This window comes from Zootoca vivipara, chromosome 7 (genome assembly GCF_965207765.1).
Source record: "Zootoca vivipara chromosome 7, rZooViv2.hap1.1, whole genome shotgun sequence".
NCBI lineage: Eukaryota > Metazoa > Chordata > Lepidosauria > Squamata > Lacertidae > Zootoca > Zootoca vivipara.
Genome location: NC_142590.1, coordinates 79,663,016 through 79,686,793, shown reverse-complemented (window position 1 = coordinate 79,686,793; position 23,778 = coordinate 79,663,016). Strand labels below are relative to the sequence as shown.

At 44.6% G+C, this 23,778-nt stretch overlaps 1 protein-coding gene across 1 annotated transcript in view; it reads right to left on the bottom strand.

The window, feature by feature from the left end:
• Nucleotides 1-23,778, bottom strand: part of TSHZ2 (teashirt zinc finger homeobox 2) — a 347,527-nt gene that overhangs the window by 22,354 nt on the left and 301,395 nt on the right. The window lies entirely within an intron of this gene.

Genomic DNA, 23,778 nt, shown 5'->3' with positions numbered 1-23,778 from the left:
AGAGAAAACCTAGTCGGAGCTTGTGGAAGGATCCCCCCCCCAAAAAAATTCCTGCATTTAAGAAAACCTCACAGTTGTGGACGGTTAAAATTTGATGGCATATTTGAATTGCTGAGAATGGTAGTGACAGCAAATATTCAAATGTCCCTTGACTTGCTTCTGTGACAGAAGGCTTAACTTTTACAGCTGCCGAGCAGCCGAGAAAGGCAACCCCAGTGATCCAGCCAGAGGACACGTCATATGATTTTAAGTGGTGTCCCTGGAGGAAACGACAGTATGAGGCTGCTTGAGCGACCTTGCTTCACTGTCCACACACTTGTCTTGCTGCTAGCGAGTGCTGCCAAGCTGCAGGATCCGCGTCAGAACAGGCCAGCTGAAGCTCCAGCCTACCCAACTGTGATTAAAGAGGCCGGAATGGAATGAATAGGAAGGGAGGAGGATACAAACCAAAGAAACACTTGATGATTTTGTTTCAGGGATGTGATGGGAAAGGAGGGAGGGAGGAAAAGGATGGGGGGGTGATCAAAGGACATGCCCCTTCCAGATCGCAGTGGGAGACCTGATTGGACATACTTGTACAATTTAGAGCAACAAAAATAAACTGAAACACTGAAAGGGAAGTGGTGGGGGAGATAAACAATTAAAAAAAAGCACAGTGCATCTATCAGAAATAAATGAACTGGATAAGGAAAAACAAGCCGGGCTTGAATACCTGGCAAGATGGAGGCACTGTGGGTGAGTAGCTCCCGTGTCTGAGAAATTGGTCGGTTGCCTATCCTTGCCTATCCTCAAAGGAGCAGGTTCGCATTTTGAGGGTGCCTCTAGATCCAGCTCTGTCACTGGAGGCTCAGGTAGCTTCAGTAATAATAATAATAATAATAATAATAATAATAATAATAATAATACTTTATTATTTATACCCCGCCCATCTGGCTGGGTTTCTCCAGCCACTCTGGGCAGCTCCCAACAGAATAAAAAAGTGATAAAATAATCAAACGTTAAAAACTTCCCAAACAGGGCTGCCTTCAGATGTCTTCTAAAAGTCTGATAGTTGTTTATTTCCTTGACATCTGATGGGAGGGCATTCCACAGGGTGGGCACCACCACTGAGAAGGCCCTCTGTCTGGTTCCCTGGAACCTCACTTCTCGCAGTGAGGGAACTGCCAGAAGGCCCTCGGCGCTGGGCCTCAGTATCCGGGCAGAACGATGGGGGGTGAAGACGCTCCTTCAGGTATACTGGGCCGAGGCCATATAGGGCTTTAAGGTCAGCAACAACACTTTGAATTGTGCTCGGAAATGTACTGGGGGCCAATGTAGGTCTTTCAAGACCGGTGTTATGTGGTCTCGGCGGTCAATCCCAGCCACCAGTCTAGCTGCCACATTCTGGATTAGTTGTAGTTTCCGGGTCACCTTCAAAGGTAGCCCCACGTAGAGCTCTGGGACTGGTTTGATAGCTATGGCCCGGCCTGGGAAAGACTTCCTACACTGGTTCATGTGCTGGGTTATTTCAAGACTGGATTACTGCCATGTGCTCTTTGTGGGGCTTTCCTCATGCTTGTTGTGGAAGCTGAAGTTAGTGCTGAATGCTGCTGCACAATTGCTGACAGGAGTGAGGCCTCGTCGGCATATAACACCTGTGCTCAGAGTCGGTTTGCAAAGTTCAAAGTGTTGCTATTAGTATATAAAGCCCTTAACAGCTTGGGACCAGTTTACCAATGAGATTGCTTTATGCCATAAAACGATGTAACAGCCACCAACAGCATTTTGAATTTGGTCAAGTCACAAACTGGAGCCCACTGCAGCTGTTTCAGTAATGGGGCATTTCCAACCCATGGCTCTCTAAATTCCCATTTCACTTGAGAGTTGAGTTGTTGGCCATGATGGGCTCTTTACTGCAAAACAGGAAATAATGGACTATTTTAAAAGGCGTACTTGCTTGCATTGACTCCCACTGTACACTCAGCAGCAGCATAACAATTTATAGTTGTTTATCACTGATAAAAATGGAGGAGGGAGGGAATGAGGTGCAGAACATTTATACACTTCTCTGAAATAAAAATTGAGCATGAGGTGGGAAATAATTGTACAGCAAATGCATTTCATTATTGCTTTTCTCTCTGAACCTTGTTGCAAATTCGTTGGGAAAGTCCAGAGGTGGTCTTCAACAAAGCCTGCCTAATCTCATTTGATCTTTGCTTCATTCCAAAGAGTGTTTTCCATGAGATTTCACATTCCCTACCAAAGAATGCAGATGTAATGTTGGGTCAAACTGACCTGGACTGCAGAGGCTGCAGAGAATGGAGGTAGCTTTTCATAAGCAACAAATTTGATGCAGTATTACACGACTATAAACAGCAGTGACCACCACCATACCAAATCTTGGGACCTATACTCTGTTGAGGGTGCTGAGAGTTGTTAAGAGACCCCTATTTACAGCTATAATTTCTGGAATTGTTGCTGCTTATAATATTTACTAGAGTTGCCTTCTTCAAAAAGTGAGTACCCTGGGATGAGAGATTGGTTCCCAAATCACTCTGGGGATTGTGAGGTGAACAGGGATCTAGAAGAAGAAGAAGAAGAAGAAGAAGAAGAAGAAGAAGAAGAAGAAGAAGAAGAAGAAGAAGAAGAAGAAGAAGAAGAAGAAGAAGAAGAAGAAAAAGAAGAGGAGGAGGAGGAGGAGGAGGAGGAGGAGGAGGAGGAGGAGGAGGAGGAGTTTGCATTTGATATCCCGCTTTATCACTATCCAAAGGAGTCTCAAAGCAGCTAACATTCTCCTTTCCCTTCCTCCCCCACAACAAACACTCTGTGAGGTGAGTGGGGCTGAGAGACTTCAGAGAAGTGTGACTAGACCAAGGTCACCCAGCAGCTGCATCTGGAGGAGCGGGGACACAAATCCGGTTCCCCAGATTACGAGTCTACTGCTCTTAACCACTACACCATGCTGGTGTAAAGGCTTAGCACCTTTAACAAATTACAGTCCCCTGAATTCTTTGGGGAAAGCCATGACTGCTTAAAGTGGCATGAAAGCGCTTTAAATGTGCAGCGCAGATGGGCCTTGCATTTGCTTGGTGGGCTAGAACTCCAAGTTATGGTTCCGTATGTTGGAGAATATACTGGAGGAACAGCTGGCACCACCTTGGATTTTGTGAATCCAGCTGGTCCCAGTACAGTTACTGCAAAATTTGCTGCTTTAATTGTATTAACGCCCAAGGGTAGCTGGCCAATTAAACACTACAGATTGATTCATGACACTCTTATATGTCTTCATCAAACGGATACATTGTAAGACATGCTTAAAATGAAATAAAATCTGTTTTTTTCCACCTCAAACTGATTGGGAACCTGGTTCTGTAAATTGATTAAGTTCTGCAGAAACTGGGCTTGTGATGAACAATTGAACAAAGACGTTTGTGTGTGTTTGTGTGTGCAGCAATGAAGCCTCCCATGATTAATTAAGGGCACAATGCCAAAACAAGTGTCTTTGTTTAAAACGCAGTGGACAAGACAGGCTTGGGAAAGTTGATGTCTTAAGTAGACACCACAACATGTTTTTAATTATGTTCCGGAAGAAGAACAAGAATGGGAATTGCCAACTGTTTGGAAAGATATTTTTTTCTTCCCAAAGAAAGATTAGAACTAAACAAACAAACAAACAAACACACACAAAGAGTATTATTGATTTAACATAAATGCCATTTGTTGGGTCTTTTGTAATTTCCTTATTAATGTCATCATTCTGGAGTTCATGTGCTCCCTTCTGTTAGAGCATTTGGCACTGAGTCAGCTCCTAGCAATATGATGCGGTAAATATGGAGAGAAGACTGCTCATATGAACACGTTTTCTTTGCTGAAACGGTACCAGCAACCAGGCCTAAATTATTCCAGCCACTTCACAGGCTTATTTGAAAGGCGGAAACCAGCGACCATTTTTGTGAGGTACGTGTGTGCACACGTCCGCACTCTTGTTCCGGCTGAGGACTGTATAGCAAAGCTGTCAGTGGGAAACAATGCTCAAAGTTCATGCAACATCAGTTCTCCACAGCTTCTTGTCAAGTGCATTCTGACTTTTGAAATAAAACAGACGTAAAGCAGAATGAACAGCATCTGGAGCAGCACTCATTCTTGTGTAATACTTGGGAACTGGCGGCAAACACAGGCTCCAAATCTGTTTGTAAGCAAAGCTCTCAGCAGCTACCATTTGAAAGTAGGGCAGGGTTTAAGCTCAGCAGCAGAGCACATGCTTCGTGTGCAGAAGGACCTAACCTCTTCTCAAATCCATCCAGCCATCCATCCTTGGCATTGGTAGCAGGTGGTAAGGTAATGGGTTTGGATCAAGCGCCTGCAAACCAAGCCTCATGAGGAACAGTTGAAGGAGCTGGGCATGTTTAGCCTGGGAGAGAGGAGACTGAGAGGAGATATAATTGTTGTTTAGTCGTTTAGTCGTGTCCGACTCTTCGTGACCCCCATGGACCAGAGCACGCCAGGCACTCCTGTCTTGCACTGCCTCCCGCAGTTTGGTCAAACTCATGTTCGTAGCTTCGAGAACACTGTCCAACCATCTTGTCCTCTGTCGTCCCCTTCTCCTAGTGCCCTCCATCTTTCCCAACATCAAGGTCTTTTCCAAGGATTCTTCTCTTCTCATGAGGTGGCCAAAGTATTGGAGCCTCAGCTTCACGATCTGTCCTTCCAGTGAGCACTCAGGGCTGATTTCCTTAAGAATGGATAGGTTTGATCTTCTTGCGGTCCATGGGACTCTCAAGAGTCTCCTCCAGCACCATAATTCAAAAGCATCAATTCTTCGGCGATCAGCCTTCTTTATGGTCCAGCTCTCACTTCCATACATCATACTGGGAAAACCATAGCTTTAACTATACGGACCTTTGTAGGCAAGGTGATGTCTCTGCTTTTTAAGATGCTGTCTAGGTTTGTCATTGCTTTTCTCCCAAGAAGCAGGCGTCTTTTAATTTCGTGACTGCTGTCACCATCTGCAGTGATCAAGGAGCCCAAGAAAGTAAAATCTCTCACTGCCTCCATTTCTTCCCCTTCTATTTTCCAGGAGGTGATGGGACCAGTGGCCATGATCTTGGTTTTTTTGATGTTGAGCTTCAGAGATATAATAGCCATCTTCAAATATCTCAAGGGCTGTCACATGGACGATGGTGCAAGATTGTTTTCTCCTGTCCTGCAGGGTAGGACTTGAACCAATGGCTTCAAGTTATAAGAAGGGAGATTCCGACTAAACACCAGGAAGAACTTTCTGATGGTAAGACCTCCCACACAGTGGAATGGACTCGCCTGGGAGCTTCTGGACTCTCTTCATTGGAGGTTTTTAAGCAGATGTTAGAAGGTCATCTGCCATGGATGCTTTAGTTGAGATTCCTGCATTGCAGGGGGTTGGACTAGACGACCCTTGGGGTCCCTTCCAACTCTATGATTTGATGATTGAACAGGATGTGGCTGTGATTGCATGAGAAGATTTTGCACAAATCAGTTGTGGAAAATGTTGTTGTTGTTTAGTCGTTTAGTCGTGTCCGACTCTTCGTGACCCCATGGACCATAGCACGCCAGGCACTCCTGTCTTGCACTGCCTCCCGTAGTTTGGTCAAACTCATGTTCGTAGCTTCGAGAACACTGTCCAACCATCTTGTCCTCTGTCGTCCCCTTCTCCTAGTGCCCTCAATCTTTCCCAACATCAGGGTCTTTTCCAAGGATTCTTCTCTTCTCATGAGGTGGCCAAAGTATTGGAGCCTCAGCTTCACGATCTGTCCTTCCAGGGAGCACTCAGGGCTGATTTCCTTAAGAATTGATAGGTTTGATCTTCTAGCAGTCCATGGGACTCTCAAGAGTCTCCTCCAGCACCATAATTCAAAAGCATCAATTCTTCGGCGATCAGCCTTCTTTATGGTCCAGCTCTCACTTCCATACATCACTACTGGGAAAACCATAGCTTTAACTATACGGACCTTTGTCGGCAAGGTGATGTCTCTGCTTTTTAAGATGCTGTCTAGGTTTGTCATTGCTTTTCTCCCAAGAAGCAGGCGTCTTTTAATTTCGTGACTGCTGTCACCATCTGCAGTGATCAAGGAGCCCAAGAAAGTACAATCTCTCACTGCCTCCATTTCTTCCCCTTCTATTTGCCAGGAGGTGATGGGACCAGTGGCCATGATCTTGGTTTTTTTGATGTTGAGCTTCAGACCATATTTTGCGCTCTCCTCTTTCACCCTCATTAAAAGGTTCTTTAATTCCTCCTCACTTTCTGCCATCAAGGTTGTGTCATCAGCATATCTGAGGTTGTTGATATTTCTTCCGGCAATCTTAATTCCTGCTTGGGATTCATCTAGTCCAGCCTTTCGCATGATGAATTCTGCATATAAGTTAAATAAGCAGGGAGACAATATACAACCTTGTCGTACTCCTTTCCCAATTTTGAACCAATCAGTTGTTCCATATCCAGTTCTAACTGTAGCTTCTTGTCCCACATAGAGATTTCTCAGGAGACAGATGAGGTGATCAGGCACTCCCATTTCTTTAAGAACTTGCCATAGTTTGCTGTGGTCGACACAGTCAAAGGCTTTTGCATAGTCAATGAAGCAGAAGTAGACGTTTTTCTGGAACTCTCTAGCTTTCTCCATAATCCAGCGCATGTTTGCTATTTGGTCTCTGGTTCCTCTGCCCTTTCGAAATCCAGCTTGCACTTCTGGGAGTTCTCGGTCCACATACTGCCTAAGCCTGCCTTGTAGAATTTTAAGCATAACCTTGCTAGCGTGTGAAATGAGCGCAATTGTGCGGTAGTTGGAGCATTCTTTGGCACTGCCCTTCTTTGGAATTGGGATGTAGACTGATCTTCTCCAATCCTCTGGCCATTGCTGAGTTTTCCAAACTTGCTGGCATATTGGGTGTAGCACCTTAACAGCATCATCTTTTAAAATTTTAAATAGTTCAGCTGGAATATCATCACTTCCACTGGCTTTGTTATTAGCAGTGCTTTCTAAGGCCCATTTGACTTCACTCTCCAAGATGTCTGGCTCAAGGTCAGCAACCACACTACCTGGGGTGTACGAGACCTCCATATCTTTCTGGTATAATTCCTCTGTGTATTCTTGCCACCTCTTCTTGATGTCTTCTGCTTCTGTTAGGTCCTTACCACTTTTGTCCTTGATTATGGTAATCTTTGTACGAAATGTTCCTTTCATATCTCCAATTTTCTTGAACAGATCTCTGGTTTTCCCCATTCTATTGTTTTCCTCTATTTCTTTGCATTGCTCATTTAAGAAGACCCTCTTATCTCTCCTTGCTGTTTTTTGGAAATCTGCATTCAGTTTCCTGTATCTTTCCCTATCTCCCTTGCATTTTGCTTGCCTCCTCTCCTCGGCTATTCGTAAGGCCTCGTTGGACAGCCATTTTGCCTTCTTGCATTTCCTTTTCCTTGGGATGGTTTTCGTTGCTGCCTCCTGTATAATGTTACGAGCCTCCATCCATAGTTCTTCAGGCACTCTGTCCACCAAATCTAAATCCTTAAACCTGTTCCTCACTTCCACTGTGTATTCATAAGGGATTTGATTCAGATTGTATCTTACTGGCCCAGTGGTTTTTCCTACTTTCTTCAGTTTAAGCTGGAATTTTGCTATAAGAAGCTGATGATCTGAGTTACAGTCAGCTCCAGGTCTTGTTTTTGCTGACTGTATAGAGCTTCTCCATCTTTGGCTGCAGAGAATATAATCAATCTGATTTCGATGCTGCCCATTTGGTGATATCCATGTGTAGAGTCGTCTCTTGTGTTGTTGGAAGAGAGTGTTTGTGATGACCAGCTTGTTCTCTTGACAGAACTCTATTAGCCTTTGCCCTGCTTCATTTTGAACTCCAAGGCCAAACTTGCCAGTTGTTCCTTTTATCTCTTGATTCCCTACTTTAGCATTCCAATCCCCTGTAATGAGAAGAACATCCTTCTTTGGTGTCATTTCTAGAAGGTGTTGTAGGTCTTCATAGAATTGGTCAATTTCACTTTCTTCAGCACCGGTAGTTGGTGCATAAACTTGGATTACTGTGATGTTAAAAGGTCTGCCTTGGATTCGTATCGAGATCATTCTGTCATTTTTGAGATTGCATCCTATTACAGCTTTTGCCACTCTTTTGTTGACTATGAGGGCCACTCCATTTCTTCTACAGGATTCTTGCCCACAGTAGTAGATATGATAGTCACCCGAACTGAATTCACCCATTCCCTTCCATTTTAGTTCACTGATGCCCAGGATGTCGATATTTATTCTTGTCATCTCATTTTTGACCACATCCAGCTTACCTCTATTCATGGTTCTTACATTCCAGGTTCCTATGCAATATTTTTCTTTACAGCATCGGACTTTCCTTTCGCTTCCAGGCATATCCGCAACTGAGCGTCCTTTCGGCTTTGGCCCAGCCGCTTCATCAGCTCTGAATCTACTTGTACTTGTCCTCCGCTCTTCCTCAGTAGCATGTTGGACGCCTTCCGACCTGAGGGGCTCATCTTCCAGCATCATAACTTTTATATGCCTGTTGTCTTTGTCCATGGAGTTTTCTTGGCAGGGATACTGGAGTGGCTTGCCAGTTCCTTCTCCAGGTGGATCACGTTTAGTCAAAACTCTCCACTATGACCTGTCCATCTTGGGTGGCCCTGCATGGCATAGCTCATAGCTTCTCTGAGTTATTCAAGCCCCTTCGCCACGACAAGGCATTGATCCATGAAGGGGAGTTGTGGAAAATACACAGTACAAAACGAGGAATGAAATGGTCTTCAACAATGTAACATGGATGTTCTGTGAGTGATCAAATATAGCAATTCTAGGGGGGCCCTTCAGGTCGTTGGAAGTACTTTCAAACTACTGTTTTGTTTGCATTATTGCAACCTGCCATGTTGCAATATTGCAAATATTTACGTACACTGTCTTAAGCATGCTTTCGATACACTGAGCTATATCAATCAAATAAAATAAACAGAGCAGGGGTGGAAAAACCCATGTCCCAAGAGTTGTTGTTGGTCTCCAGCCCCCAGCCAGCAGGTCATCGACAATGGAGACTGGAGTCCAGCCACCTCTGGAGGACCACATCTGCATTTCCCCTGAAATGAGGCACCCGAGAGATGAGAGGAAAGGATGCCACTTCCATGCCACATTCAAAGCAGCCGTTTCATAACTTTGCGAGAGTCTTTATTCTACCTTGATTGTAATGCAAAGCCTATTTTTTAACAGCAGAAAGATCATTTTGGAGGAAGGCTCATAGCTGACCTACGCTTTGTAGCGATGAGGCATGTAGTGCAATTAAAAATGTTTCATTGGCCGGGCTCTGCTGAAAAGGCGTCAACACTTCTGGATTAGAAGGACGACCTTATGGGGCTTTTCAGCTTGTTTTCCCGCTGTTTTAAAGGGTGCAGGCAGAACTGTATCAATGCCTTGTAATTATATGGCCAGTGCCAGCAGAATGCAAAGGACCCTTTCGTCCCAACCCCCCTCGGACTTTGGAATTTACAAACATGGCACCTATTAGCCTTAATGAGAGATACCCATGTAAATCCCTTGCCTACAGCAAGGAGACCAGAGAACCCTAATGACATTTCCTTGAATATTTCTTGGTAATTGTACTAGAAGTTACTGAGCCAGTTCAAAGATTAATTATCAGGTAACATACAGATTTCATTATTTGTGTTTCTCAGCCAGACATTAACAGACAATTATCCCAGGAGCCGATGATGCAGGCAGGTTTATTACAAGCCGGCTATTCCTTAATAAAGCCACAGGGATATCTTCTGAGGCTACTAATTCAGGGGAGACTGGTGCCGCAGATATACGAAGGGGCAAGCCATTCTCCTCCACCTTTTCCTCATGGGACGCTGATTCCATCCTGTGTAAAAACAGAGCGGATCCTGCTGGTTGGCACCTCCGTCCTTTGACTGGGACGAAAGCGGGACATTATGGACAGACAGATCATCTCAGCAAACCTCTGGTGTCGTTCTCTTTAGGTGGGAGTGGTAGTTAATGGATTGAGAGTAGAAAGGTAGGGCTGCATGCCACCTGAGAGTCTTATGATGCTACTTGAAAAGTACAACAATCCTCTCCTGGCATCTAATGCTGATCTAGAGAGAACTGAGCTGAAACTCCTTGTTGCTGTTTCTTGCAAGATACAATCTTATGGAAAGCTTTCCCTAACAGAATTCCATGATTTTTATGACAGTCTTGTATTATCTTGTATTACAGCAGAGGTTGGATGGCCATCTGTGCTTTAGTCGAGATTCCTGCATTGCAGGGGCTTGGACTAGATGACCCTCAGAGTTCCTCCCAACCCTACAATTCTATGATTTATTTAGGATATTATAGACTAGCTTCTCCCAATCTGTGGCCCTTCAGATGTTGCTGGACTATAGCTCTCATCCAGAGGCATCGGCTTGCAAGGGCAATTGGGTGTCAAGGCTCTGTCAAGGCTTCGGGAAAGCTATTTCACCCTCGGTTGCCGCAAGAGCAAAGAAACAAGACAGAGTCCTTTTTAAATGAGTTTTATTTAATCCTAATAGTGAGAGACAAAAGAAAGCAACAAGCCTCAACATGGCGTTGCTCCAAACTGGGCTCCTCCTCCCTCTTTCCTAGCCACAGTACCTTCGCTTACCTCGTGGTCAAATGCCTTTAAGTCCTTTGTTCCTGTATTCTTAACGAACATCACATTCTGGGAGAAGGGGAATCAGAAATACTTTCTAGTGACAATGAGTCAGCTGGCTGCCCTGCCGCAGTTTCCCCACCCTCTTCTTCTAATACTGCCCAACTCCTTTGTTCACCTATCTCTGAGGTGGGACCTCCCCCAGGCTCCTCAAACTTCTGCTGTAAATCAAAGCTGCACTCCTCTTCTCCCGCAGCGTCAGGAGTAGGGAGGGGGTGATCTCCACCATTCCTCCTCCTCTCTCTCGCCCCCTTGAGTCCAATCCCTGACATTGGGGGAGCCAGCATCACATGCGTGTGGCATCCCAACATTGCACACGCAATGTCAGGATGTCAGGAGCTGGAGTGGAGCAGAACATGGCAGCAAGATGGCTGCAATGGTTGGCGGCTCCTGCTGCTGCTGCCACTGCCTCCGGCGGGGAAGGCGAAGGGGAAGGGGAAGGGGGAGCTGCTTCAGCCCACCTTCTCCTTGGTGACCAGATGAAGAGCCAGCCACTGCACTTGCCTTCCTCTGTACCCTGATTTTGCTGCACCTAAATAATGGTGAGGGGCGGCGGCAAAAAGACTTAGCTTCCAGGAGTTGGTGCCCCTGTTCTCATCACAGGAATACAGGAACACTGGAAGATGTCTTATGCTGAGAGGAACTATTGGTAACTCAGGAGTGTCTAGACCCGGGATAGTCAACCTTTTTATACCTACCACCCACTAATGCATCTTTCTTGATGGTAAAATTTCCCTACCGCCCAACAGTGCTCGATGGAAGGAGGATTCAGCTTGTGCTGTAGAACCCCCTACCACCCACCTAGAACCCTGAAACACCCACTAGTGGGAGGTAGGGACCAGGTTGACAACCCCTGGTCTATACGGATGGGCAGTGGTTCTCTCCCAGCTCTGCCTGGGGATCAAGGAATTGAACCAGGATCTCCTAGTCCCCCTAGTGGTGCAGCAACAAAACTGCTAGCACATTTGCAAAGCTAAGCAAGGGGTCCAATACATAGCTGCCAAGTTTTCCCTTTTCTCGCGAGGAAGCCTATTCAGCATAAGGGAAAATCCCTTAAAATAAGGGATAACTTGGCAGCTATGGTCCAATATGGTTTCAAATTGGCGTGTTGAGATTCCTGCATTGCAAGGGTTTGGACTAGAATCATCATTCGGGTCCCTTCCAACTCTAGAGTTCTATGAGTTGATGACCATCTGCGTGCAAAGCAGATGCTATACCACTGAGCTACTACCAGCCCTGGCTATTGGCCACACTGACTGGGTTTGAAGAGAATTGGAGGCTGACAATTTCTGGAAGCCATCCATTTGGGGTAGGCTGGTCTGCTATGTTCACCTTCAATTTATGGGGGAGAGCTTCTCTGAGAGCAATAATGTGGTATCACTGGGGAAGCGTTGCCGAACAACTAATAAAGCAGAATTATGTGTGGACAGTCCATTGTAAATCCACCACTAATGCACAATTATTCCATCAATTACATATTGCAAAATACACCCACAATGCCCCTTGACATGTGAAACAATTAGAGGAAACTACAGACTTTCACATGTAGTAAGTAGCATTTATTTTCAGCAACCATTCTCTGATTTATCTTCACAATAGCTTAGGCCACAAGTTGTCCAAGGTCATCCAGTGACTGGGCATATGAAGTTCCACTGTTCACCAGAGGACTAATGGCGAGAAGAACCACAGTGGGTCTCAGAGCCAGGAGAATTTGAATTTATTCCGCAATTAAAATGGGAGAACGAGAGAGAGCTTTTCCATATTTTTTTATGTATTTATTTAGTACCTTGTCTGCATTACAGGCAACTCCCCATTTACATGGGTGTTCCATTATGAACCCCCTGGTGCTTATGCGAAATCACGTAAAGTGGAGAGTCGCCCATATCAGCTCAGCTGGTTCCCACCCACGAGCGGAGCGAAAGCTCGGCTCTCACACAGCAACTGCAACAGTGTGGTGTGGTGGTTAAGGCATTGAAGTAGGACTTGGGAGACTGGGGTTCAGTTCCCCACTCAGACATGGACCTCACTAGGTGACCTTGGGCTGGTCAAAGTCTCTCAGCCTAACCTACCTCACAGAGTAGCTGTGAGGATGAAATGGAGTAGCACCTTGAGCCATTTGGGAGAAAGGTGAGATATAAATGAAACAATGATAAAATAAAAAATGTACACACACACACACACACACACACACACACACAAGTTTTCCCTACACTTTAGACTGGTGAGCTGATAAATGCCACAAACCGTGTATTCAGATACTCTGCTAAAACCAGAACAATCGCCCCCACCTTATCCCACAGCCTGCTACATCAGCAATGAAGCCCATAAGTCCAGGTAATAGAGGAACTGCTCACATAAGCAGATTGCATACATTTGGCATGTATAATCATGGGTCCTCTTTAATGAAAAACAAGGCCTGTGTTTTGAAGCGTACACATGCAAGTAAGTTTCTTTTATTTTTTTAAAAGAAGGATAAGGAAAAGGAATGTCAGAAAGAACGTTCGTCTACTTTGTCTTCCAATTTTCACATGTCTGCAGATGATTGACTTTTTCATTTTTGCCTTTTGAGGAATATTAAGCTGCTGAAAATGAAATTAGAAAGTAAAATCCTCCGCTGTACACTTGTTAAGGCATTTGTCCATCTCCTTTCTTCAATTTGTCCCCTTCCTTGCTTCCCATTATTACTTATAGCCTGCCTTTCTCCCCACCACAACCCCAAGGGAAGTCAAAATGGCAATCTATACACAAAGCCAAATGAAATGAACTCTGATAATGTGTCGTTTCAAAAATCCATGTCAATGAAAGATGGAACCAAAAACAAGCAAGCAATGCCCCCAACAAACCACCCCACAAGCATTTTCCTGAAAGTATACACACTTGATAGCCTTTGCTCAAAGGGGAATGTGAAGCTAGCCCAGAAAAGACCCTGTTCTGCATTGCTACCAATCTGCCTACATCTCATTTTTTTACATGCATTTCTTTGTATATTGCCATAATTGTTTGAGTAAATTCAGATGCTCTGTTTCTGGTAAAAAGGTATCGTTTTCACTTAAGTGTGCATACACAAAAAAACCCCTAGCCTGTACGTTAAAGGGGGAGGTTGTTTCATTCCCTCCCAGATCACAATTTCACATCCTACCCTATGAGAGTTTGAAGAATACTATATGCACTGGGAGCTGCTGAGCTGAGACAAGAAAGATGGGTGGTGGCAAAGCAATGTGGATCCCAGCGATCCCAGCTGTAGGGGTTGCTCTCTGTGCCACTCCTTCACTTGGTCCTCCAAGGCAAGCACAGACTCACTCCGCCATATCTGCTGATCCCCCTGACCCACCTCTGGCTCCAGTTATCTGCACCCAGGTAGCAGATCTTTTGTAAGCAAGGTCTGTAATGGTATGTGTGGACATCCATACTAGAGTTTAAATACAGCAGCGACCAACCTTCCTTCTAATTAACTACGGTCTCATTGGGGCTTATTTCTGAGCTGACACACATCAGATTGTACTTTGAGGCCACAATCCTCTATAAACGCTTACCTGGAAGGTAGTCCCATTAAACTCAGTGGAGCTTTCTCTGAATAGCCATGTTTAGGGCTGCACAGTACCTAAGCAGCGGCAGCATGGTTGGGAAGCACATACCCTCCGACATTTCTCTGATGAAATCAGGGACACCCCAACATTTCTCCAATGAAAATAGGGACACCCTATTCCACATCCTTCAACATTTCTCCAGTGAAAATAAGGACGTCCCAAGCAACGGTACCTGACCTCCCCACACCAGAGTCACGCTACTGCTTCTCAGGAGGGGGAGGTGGCAGTGAGGTTGGCACAGTGCAAGTGCACTGGCAGAGCTAATCCAGCACTCCTGCACCAGGTTGACCTCCCTGCTGCCTCCTCTCTCCCTCTCCCAGTTAGTAGTAGCGACTCAGCTGTCGGGAGGTCAGGTAAGCGCTGCTACCCTACCATGCTGTCTGCTCCTGGCTGATGGCTATGCTCTGCCTCTATGGTAATGCTTTTGAATACCAGTTGCTAGAAACCGCACTTTTGCTCAGGTCCTGCTTTTGGGTTTCATACAAACATCTGGTCAGCTACTGTGAGAACAGGATGCTGGATGAGATGGGCCACTGGCCTGATCCAGCAGGCTGTACTTGTGAGCCTTCCAGAAACTAAAGATTTCAGCAGCCCCAATCAGATCTATTCTTTTTATTTTTGCAAACAAACAAAAAACCATTTGTGGGGAGGAGCAGGGAGGGGAAGCTGGGTTAACATTCTCCATCTTGTGGAAAGAACAAATCCTATTTTGCCTGTCATTGCAGTAGGTGTGTGTGTGTGTGGGGAAATCCTTTCATCCAGCCATTAGCTGTAAACATTCCCCAGCCTACTGGGAGCAGGCCCTCTGTTTCCCCATCCCGAGCAGAAGCCATTTTCTAATACTAATGTTTTATACACACATCTCAGATACAATGCGAACTCCCCCAACCCCAACGGCAACAGGGCATTCGTTTATAGTAAATCAGAAGTGTCACCCTTGGCAACCCACAGCACTGAAACATTTATTCGGCTCCACGTTGCTGGCACTTAGAATTATTTCTTTCATGCCTGATAGCCAAATTACAATATGGCAGGTTTCCCTGGAGCCACTGGATCATTAGTGCCAGCTCACAACATACTTTCAACTGATATGGCATCTCATGTACAGCTGCCAATCAAAAAATGGGAAATGCAAATGAAGGTGGGTCCATTGGTGTTCAATTACTGTACAGTGAGCTCCTTACAGCTTCGCTTAATGACTGGAAGTCATTTCGCTGAGTGGAAGGAAGAAGAGAGAACACAAAAGAGAATTCCCCCTGGGGGAGCCAGTTACGAGTGCAAGAAGTTTTTACATTTGATTTCCATATTTATTCGTTTCTCCCCTCCCTCCCTCTGTGTGTTTCTAAACACTAGGCCGAAAAAATACTTAGCATGGCTTGTTATACAAATACATGAGCTTGTCAGCTGAGTCGGCTGCCAAGGCCACATCAGCTCAGAAGATGAGGAAGTGTGAAGTTTCAGCTCCGGAGGAATGAACCAAGCATTAACCTTTCCAAAACAGTTTGTCTGTGGGCAATTTTAGTAGCTGAAAACTGCCCTTTAGCAACACCCGATAACCTTGCCGGTTTCAGTAGCAGACGATGGAGGCCACGTCGCATCTCAAGCCCTCCCACCACTCTTTCGGATTTAAATATCCCACCTCCTCGCTGGCTCTGCACCGAAGGTTCCGGTTGTTGGCTGATATTGTGTCTACTGCTGAAGAGACAAGCCGCTGTTTGGCCTGAGAAGTCGCTTGCCTCTAATTATTCAGCACCAGCCAAATAATTATTGCACACTGTTTGGAGTGCTCTTGCAGAAAGACAGCTGGTGTGTTTTTTATAAATGAAATACAATAAATAAATACTAAACAATGCTCTGTGTTTAGGAATCACAACTGTAATCCGTAAATTAATATATAGACATAATATTCTTAATTTTAACGTTTAGACTTAGGTGTGATTATATGGTGGAAATCGCAATCAATTTTGACTTTCTGTTAAGTTGCTTCTTTTCTTTAAAGAAGCAATTATTGGTGTGTTTTATGCAAATCTGCTGCCATTATCCAAACAAGAATGCAAAAAGACAATTTAAGGCATACAACGTAATCATTTAGATGCCAGGAAGTCAAGTCTTACTTTAGCGTGCCATGTTGCTCAAAGATAAAAGTCATTTGCTTTTTAAGAACCTTCCTGCATACCTGCTCATTATACAACCTTATGCAAACCTTATTAGAAGGAACACATTAAATGCAGGATAGACCCAGCAGGAGTCAAATCTTGAAGCATTTACCGCGTACTCCAGTTGAGAGAATTGACTATGCAAAGATGGAAGATCTTGAAAGCTGACCCCAGGAGGAGAAATAGCAAGGAGTTTAATAATAAAAAAATACTTAAAATGAAAAATATGCAGCCATACTTGTAATTGCACAATTTTCCACACCCTTTACAGTCATTTTCATAAGAATGGGCTTATCTTTGGCTGTTTCCCATTCTTATTAAAATGATTCTTAGGTGAATAAGACACTAGGTTTTCTTTTTAAAAGAGCAATTTATTAAGCAGTGGGTAAATTAAAAAGTTTACTTTGAATTTTTTTTTAACATCTCATTGTCATAATAACAATAACAATAATAGGTGTTGCTCTTCTAAAAATAAAATTCAGTTCTTTTTGTTGCCTTCTTGAATGAATTTGACTAAAAGAAGACACAGGCTGTCAGGCTTAGGAAAGAACACAGCATCTTCAAAGTGCAATCTCTGCAAAGCTCAGATTTGTCGTTATGAATCTGGATTTTGCCATTCACCTTCTGAGAGAGGAGAGGATGCAATCACCTTCACCTGCCTTGTCCTTTCCCCCCCTGGATGCTAGAAGCAACTGGGCCCAGAGGGAGAAGCAAGCGAAGACGCAGGGGAAACAGTAGGCCTTCTTGCCCATCCAAGGCTTCCAGTGGGCAAAGAAAGGATACCCAGGAGCAGCTTGCCCTAGGGTCCATGGAGATCTCACACCAGCACTGTTGAGAACATTTCTGGCCGCAGTAAAGCCAACTGTATTCCTGTATCTCAATTCATCTGGTTATTAGGCAGGAGCTTTTTTTCTTTCCTTTCCTTTTCTAATATACAAGAGGCTTCACCTGACAGCATCGCAGGGTGGACTTGCTCCACTTGCCAACCACCAGCTGTTGCTGTCACTGTATTGGCACAAGCTATTCTGCACACTGTTGCAGCTACGTCTATTGCTAGCTTGAGGTGCCAGGTTGCAAATATTACTAGCTTCAGAATAAGTTAAGAAAGAAAGAAAGAAAGAAAGAAGCAAAACAAAAAAGCTGATGGGAAAGAAACTGAAAATACCGTAGAAGGGATTGGCTACTCTCCGTTTCAGTATTACGGTTGTTCAGTTCCACCTGGTGCCCCCGAGAAGCAGAAAAGTGGAAGTGTCACAGATTTAGATAATAAACCACAAGGGTGACAGTTGTAAAATGAAGGCCACATTGACCTTCACCAAAGATAAAACTGTTTCATTCAGAGGAAGAGAATTTCTTTTAAATCTGATGAATATATTTGCACATCTATTATGGCAACGGGGAGCCAGTGACCCTCCAGGTGTGTTGGATCCCAACTCCCGTCAGCCCCCGACAGCAATGCCAATGGTCAAGCATTATGGACATGGTAGTCCAACAATATCTGGAAGGCTGCACTTTCCCAAGGCCTGGGCTGTATTTTATGGGTGGCTCCCAATCATACAATTATGAGTGTCCAGGCAACATTACCGGTAGTTAATGGGTGATGAAAAAAATATGGTAATACAATGTTCACCATTTACCTGGGAGTAAGCCCCACTGGAATTCAGTAGGACTCACTACTGAGCATGTAAGATTACAGCTTCTGCAAATAAAACCATTCAGTCAATCAATCAATTAGTGTTATTTTTTTATATGCTTTTGGCGCTGTAGGACCCAGGTGGCGCTGTGGGCTAAACCACTGAGCCTAGGGCTTGCTGATCAGAAGGTCGGCGGTTCGAATCCCTGTGACGGGGTAAGCTCCTGTTGCTTGGCCCCAGCTGCTGCCAACCTAGCAGTTCAAAAGCACATCAAAATGCAAGTAGATAAATAGGAACCGCTATAGAGGGAAGGTAAACAGCGTTTCCATGTGCTGCTCTGGTTTGCCAGAAGCGGCTTTGTCATGCTGGCCACATGACCTGGAAGCTATACGCCAGCTCCCTCGGCCAATAATGCGAGATGAGCGCGCAACCCCAGAGTCGGTCACGACTGGACCTAATGGTCAGGGGTCCCTTTACCTTTACCTTTTAACCTACAAAATAATGTATTCATGACACAATTCTATTTTTACTTGAATCATGCTATTTTTTTGAATCATTGCAATTTTGAATCATTGCTATTTTTTTGAATCATTGCAATTTTGAATCATTGCTATTTTTTTGAATCATTACAATTTTGCTTGCAAGCCTTCCGAATTCAGCATAATACTCCAGAATTTTAAATCAGTGGGAAGTGCAGGGATTACAACTCCCGTGAACAATATGTGAAGTGTAGTGTTTAGGACAGGGGTAGGTCACCTCAGACCCAGGGAGCCTCTCCAACTGGCTCTCATAATTTCCCCTATGTCAGACAGCCTTTGCTGTGTGACATGGAATGTGGAAAGAGATGGGGGTTTTTTATAAAAAAAAAATAGGAGTTGGCTAACACTGGAGCATCCTTGGAGCATAGCTGTTCTTTGGGACCAAATCCAATATTGTTCAGCCTGTTTTTGCAGTCCACTGTCTTCTACTATGCAAGGCCGTCTCAAGACATTTTGCTGCTTAAGGCAGAGCAGAAAATGTTTCCTTCCTTCTCTCAAGGTGCATAGAACCCAAGTTATTTTGGTACCTGAGGCACAAATAAAAAACAAATCACAACACACAAGCACTTCTCCTCCTTTGTGGCAGCAAAAATATAATAAAAATGAATTCAACAACCAACAACGTTCTGCCCTTTCATGACACACAAAACCAGCTGCCTGAGGCAGTGGCATCATTCTGTCTAATGGTAGGGTCAGCCCTCTAATATGCTCAACTCGTATATTTGTACACAAGCAGATAGTAAAAGAACACCCTTACTCTCCAGTGAACTTAGCTAAAATATATTAACATCGGTGGCACTGTGCCTAGACCTTGCAGTTCCTGGAGAAGTGGAAGATGGTTAATACTCAGTTGAGGAGATGTATACAATAGAGAATCAGAATAAGATCCAGTGGTATGTTTGTTAATTTTTGTTTAACAGAGTGGAAAAAACAATGACCAGTTCTCTACTTACTTGCAGTTGCAAGAATCAAGTCTCTCAAAGATAAAATTACGATGAAAAAATAATTATTAAATTATGAAGTATAGAAATTATTAAATTGGTAGACCTTTTGAAATTACAAAAAGAGTTTAAGAAGGTGGGTTCAATGAATACAATATCAGACAAAAGTTAGATTCTAAAGGAACAATATCCTCCCCCACCTGGTACCATATCTATATATATAAAAATGTAGACACTGCGTGTGTGGAGGTAACACCCTTGCACCGTAACCGCTGAACCGAATTGCATCAAATTAGGGCAAAGCATACCTTGCCCATCAGGGAGGGATCTGGCGTAAATTTGTTTTCAAAAAAACCACACGTTTCACACCAAAAATAATGATTAAACACAAAAAGTGGTGCCCAAATTAGACATCACCAGCAGAAGTCTGAAGACTCCAGAAGCATCCAATAGAAAGGCAGATTGCGTGCTGTCACCAGCAGAAGCTTTGAAGGGCGGCACCAAATAATGACATCATCAACCGAGCAACTGAAACCACCAAGGCGGCCATTACCAGACAACCCACAGAGTCAGGCCGGGGCCAAGGAATGGAGATACCGGGTGGAGGCCTTGGCTCGCATCTAAATACTAGCCCAAGCCAAGGCCGACAGACTAGGCTTTGCCTCTAAAGCCTACAAACTAGGCCTCGGCTCTACTTTACAGCCTACAGACTAGGCCTCAGCTCTACTTTACAGCCTACAGACTAGGCCTCGGCTCTACTTCACAGACTAGGCCTCGGCTCTACTTTATAGCCTACAGACTAGGCCTCGGCTCCACTTTACAGACTAGGCCTCAGCTCTACAGCCTGCAAAATAGGCCTCTACTCTACTTTAAATACTACTCTACTTTAAATACTATCCCGAGTGGAGCCATGTATGCAAATGAGGTGCCGTGGAGCATTGTGGGGCAGCACTTTCTGTGCTGTGCTCGCTGTGACTTAAAGGAGTGTGGGCTGAAGTTAGCCCAGGTCCAGGTCCAGGTTTTTTTCAACGGAGGCAGCTTTGCTGCCGTTGCTGTTTCGCTTTAGCCCATGCCTGTCCTCTCCAGCTGCCCTGCTTCTAGTGGAGGGCAGCTGCCCCCCTGCCCCATGCATGGGTTCACCCATGGACTGAGGTGTTTGGGCTTTTTTGTTGTTGCGGGCAGATATTAATTATGTTGTATCTTTATTATGCTAGATCTTATTACGTTGTGGAAATCATTCAATTTGGTTGTGTCCCTTTTGATGTTTTATTTATAGCTTATGACTGTGTTTGCTTTGCTTGTAATTATGTACTTTCTTTTCATGTTGTGAGCCGCCTTGAGCATGGCTGTTGGCTATGGGAAGGTGGCATACAAGTAAACTGATGTGTGTATGGATGTACATATTTTAAACCCTTAGGGTTGATTCAGCAAAGGTCCACCCAGTTGAAATTAATGGACCTAAGGTGTTCTGATAGGGCTTGTCCACACTTCGGCTTGTCCTGTGTCTAGAAACCCCAGGCCCAAGAGGTTTTCCACTTGTCCCACCACTTTGCCAGGGAAAACCCACTGTTTACTGCTGAATCGGAACAAACACCAATCCACAGGAAAAATCGAATGACATTTGCTCTGATTAAACGGTAAATGGTGGGTTTCCCACGGCGAAAGTGGTGGGGACAAGCCGACGTGTGGCCAAGCCCCAGAAATAACACTGGACACAACCCTTCAATGATTGAAACATATTTTGTATCCCTGGCTATCAAAAGCCAACCAAAATGTTCAAAAAGAGCATTAACCACCTAAAATTAAGCAGCTTGGGCTTAGCTCACCTGTTGGTATCAGTAGGACTTTAAAATGTTTGGCACGGATGAGATGGGGATAAAGGAGAGACGAAGCAAAACAGGGACCAGAAAATCTAAATGCACTTGATGAAGAAAGAACTTTGATAATATTGTCCTTCACACTGAAAGAAACAAAATGAAGGGGGGAGGGCAAGAGAAGCCCCCCTCCTATGTTTCACAGTGAAGAATTGAACGAAAGAATGCAAACCTCCATTCCTCCCTCCCAAAGGATGCAGGCAACTGGGGTGGTGTCATCCCTGCTTGACCCATCCTCTCAACTCAAACTTGCCAGCAAAATGGTAGCAGAGTTAGCATATCATCTGGGGGGAGTGCAACAGGGCAGAAGATTCTGACAGCCTGAAGGGTGACTTCTCTTTTTACCAACTTGCCGTCGGTTGACAGTGTTATGAAGGGGCCAGTAAACACAGCGGTGCCTCCAATTCTAGGGCACTGATCTTGGTGAGAGGAGGCAAAGCCCTGCATAGCTCGACGGAGGGTCAATTTCGTCCGTGTCTATTTTGCCCAGCTGCACAAATTGAATAAATCCCTGCCAGAAAAGCAGAGGAGAGCAGCAGGCAGCCTTGTTAGAAGAGGCTGCCTGCACTAGCAGCAAGTGGCCAGTCTAACTAGAGCTACTCTTGGCTAGCAGATAGCCGTCTAGGGCATAGTCAGTCGCTAGGGGGGTCACTTTCTCTCAGCTTCAGTTCCTTCCAGTTGCAAAGTGAGACTGGAATGGCATTGGGTTGAGGTAAAGGTAAAAGACGGTCAGAGCCATATAGGGCTCTGCATATGAAGAGATTCAGAATGATAAATAGCAACAGAGAGATGAAGCTGCAACATCTCTCTCTCTCTCTCTCTCTCTCTCTCTCTCTCTCTCTCTCTCTCTCTCTCTCTCTCTCTCTCCTCTCCAAATGTCCCTGTTTTCCGGGGACATTCCTGGATTTACAGAAGCCATCCCGGTTTCTGATTTGATCCTGGAATGTCCCGCTTTTCCTTAGGACATCACTATTTTCATCAGAGAAATGTTGACAGGAATGGAATTATGCAACCCCTGAGCAAAGGAGATAAGTAACTAAATAACTTTTAGAAGGCATCTAAAAGCAGCCCTGTATAGGGAAGATTTTTTTTTTTTAATGTTTAATGTGTTATTATGTTTTTATATAGTCAGATGGGCGGGGTATAAATAATAAAATTATTATTATTATTATTATTATGAAATAAGACATCCTCATTTTTGTCGGCAAAATGTTGGAGGGCATGTTGTAGCATTTAGGGCTTCTTAGTTTAGAGAAAAGGCAAGTAAGAGCAAACCTAATAGAATCATATAATATTATACATGGCAGGGAGAAACCGGAAAAAGAAAAGCTTTTCTCCCTTTCTCGTAACACTTGAACTTGTGCACATGCCATGAAGCTGAATGTCGGAGGATTCAGAAGAGACGAGAGAAAGCACTTTCCCCACACAGTGGATGTTAAACTTTCTCTCACAAGAGACAGTGATACGCGGCAGCCTGGATGGCTTTAAAAGAAGATGAGGCAAATTCATGGCATCTAAGTCTCAGCAGCAGCTACAAGCCATAAGGGCTATGCTCTGACTCCATAGTTGGGAGGCTGTAGTGCTTCTGAATACCAGTGGATGGAAATGGCAGGGGAGGGCCCTTGCTTGCCTCCTTCCCACAGGCATTGGGTTGGCTCCTGTGAGAATCTCAGGAAATCATGAATAGGTGAAGTAAACAGAAAACAAGGAGAAAGAGGCCCTGAATAGTGAGAGGGTCTTCACTAGCCTCTACGTTTTTCCTCAGACACTCCATGCGCTTGAACCAATGCATTCCATGAAGCAGGTGTGGGGCTGTGGTTTTTTTTAGCCTGAGGGCCGCATTCCCTTCTGGGCAGCTTTCCAGGGGCCGCATACCAGTGGTGGACAGAGCCAGAGGGAACAGTGGATGGAGCAATGAATGCAAATTTAGCTTCAGTAAAGTGGTCTAGTTTCACACACCCTTCTCTGTCCTCCACCCAGGCAAGTTCAAGGACATATTCCATACCTCCCAATATAAAGCGGCCCCAAACCAGGACACCATCTTCCAGTGCTGTACCCCTGCAAGAGTCATGTGAACCCAAAAAGTTTTTTTCCCTCTCTCATTCTGGCATAGCACTCAAAAACATGTATTTTGGGGTGCTGTGCAAGATCGCTGCCCAGGAAAAACGCTTTTTGTGGAAACGATCTTTTATGGTGCCCCCAAACAATGTGTTTTTGGGTGCCATGCCTGAAAAAATGTTCAGCCCAAAATTACACAAGATAAAGCTGGATGCCCCATTTTTTTTCAGGCCACTGGACGGGTATGATATTCCAGCTAGGCAAACACACTTAAAGAAGGTGCTAAGCAGGGCCCGTGAAAGATTGTGT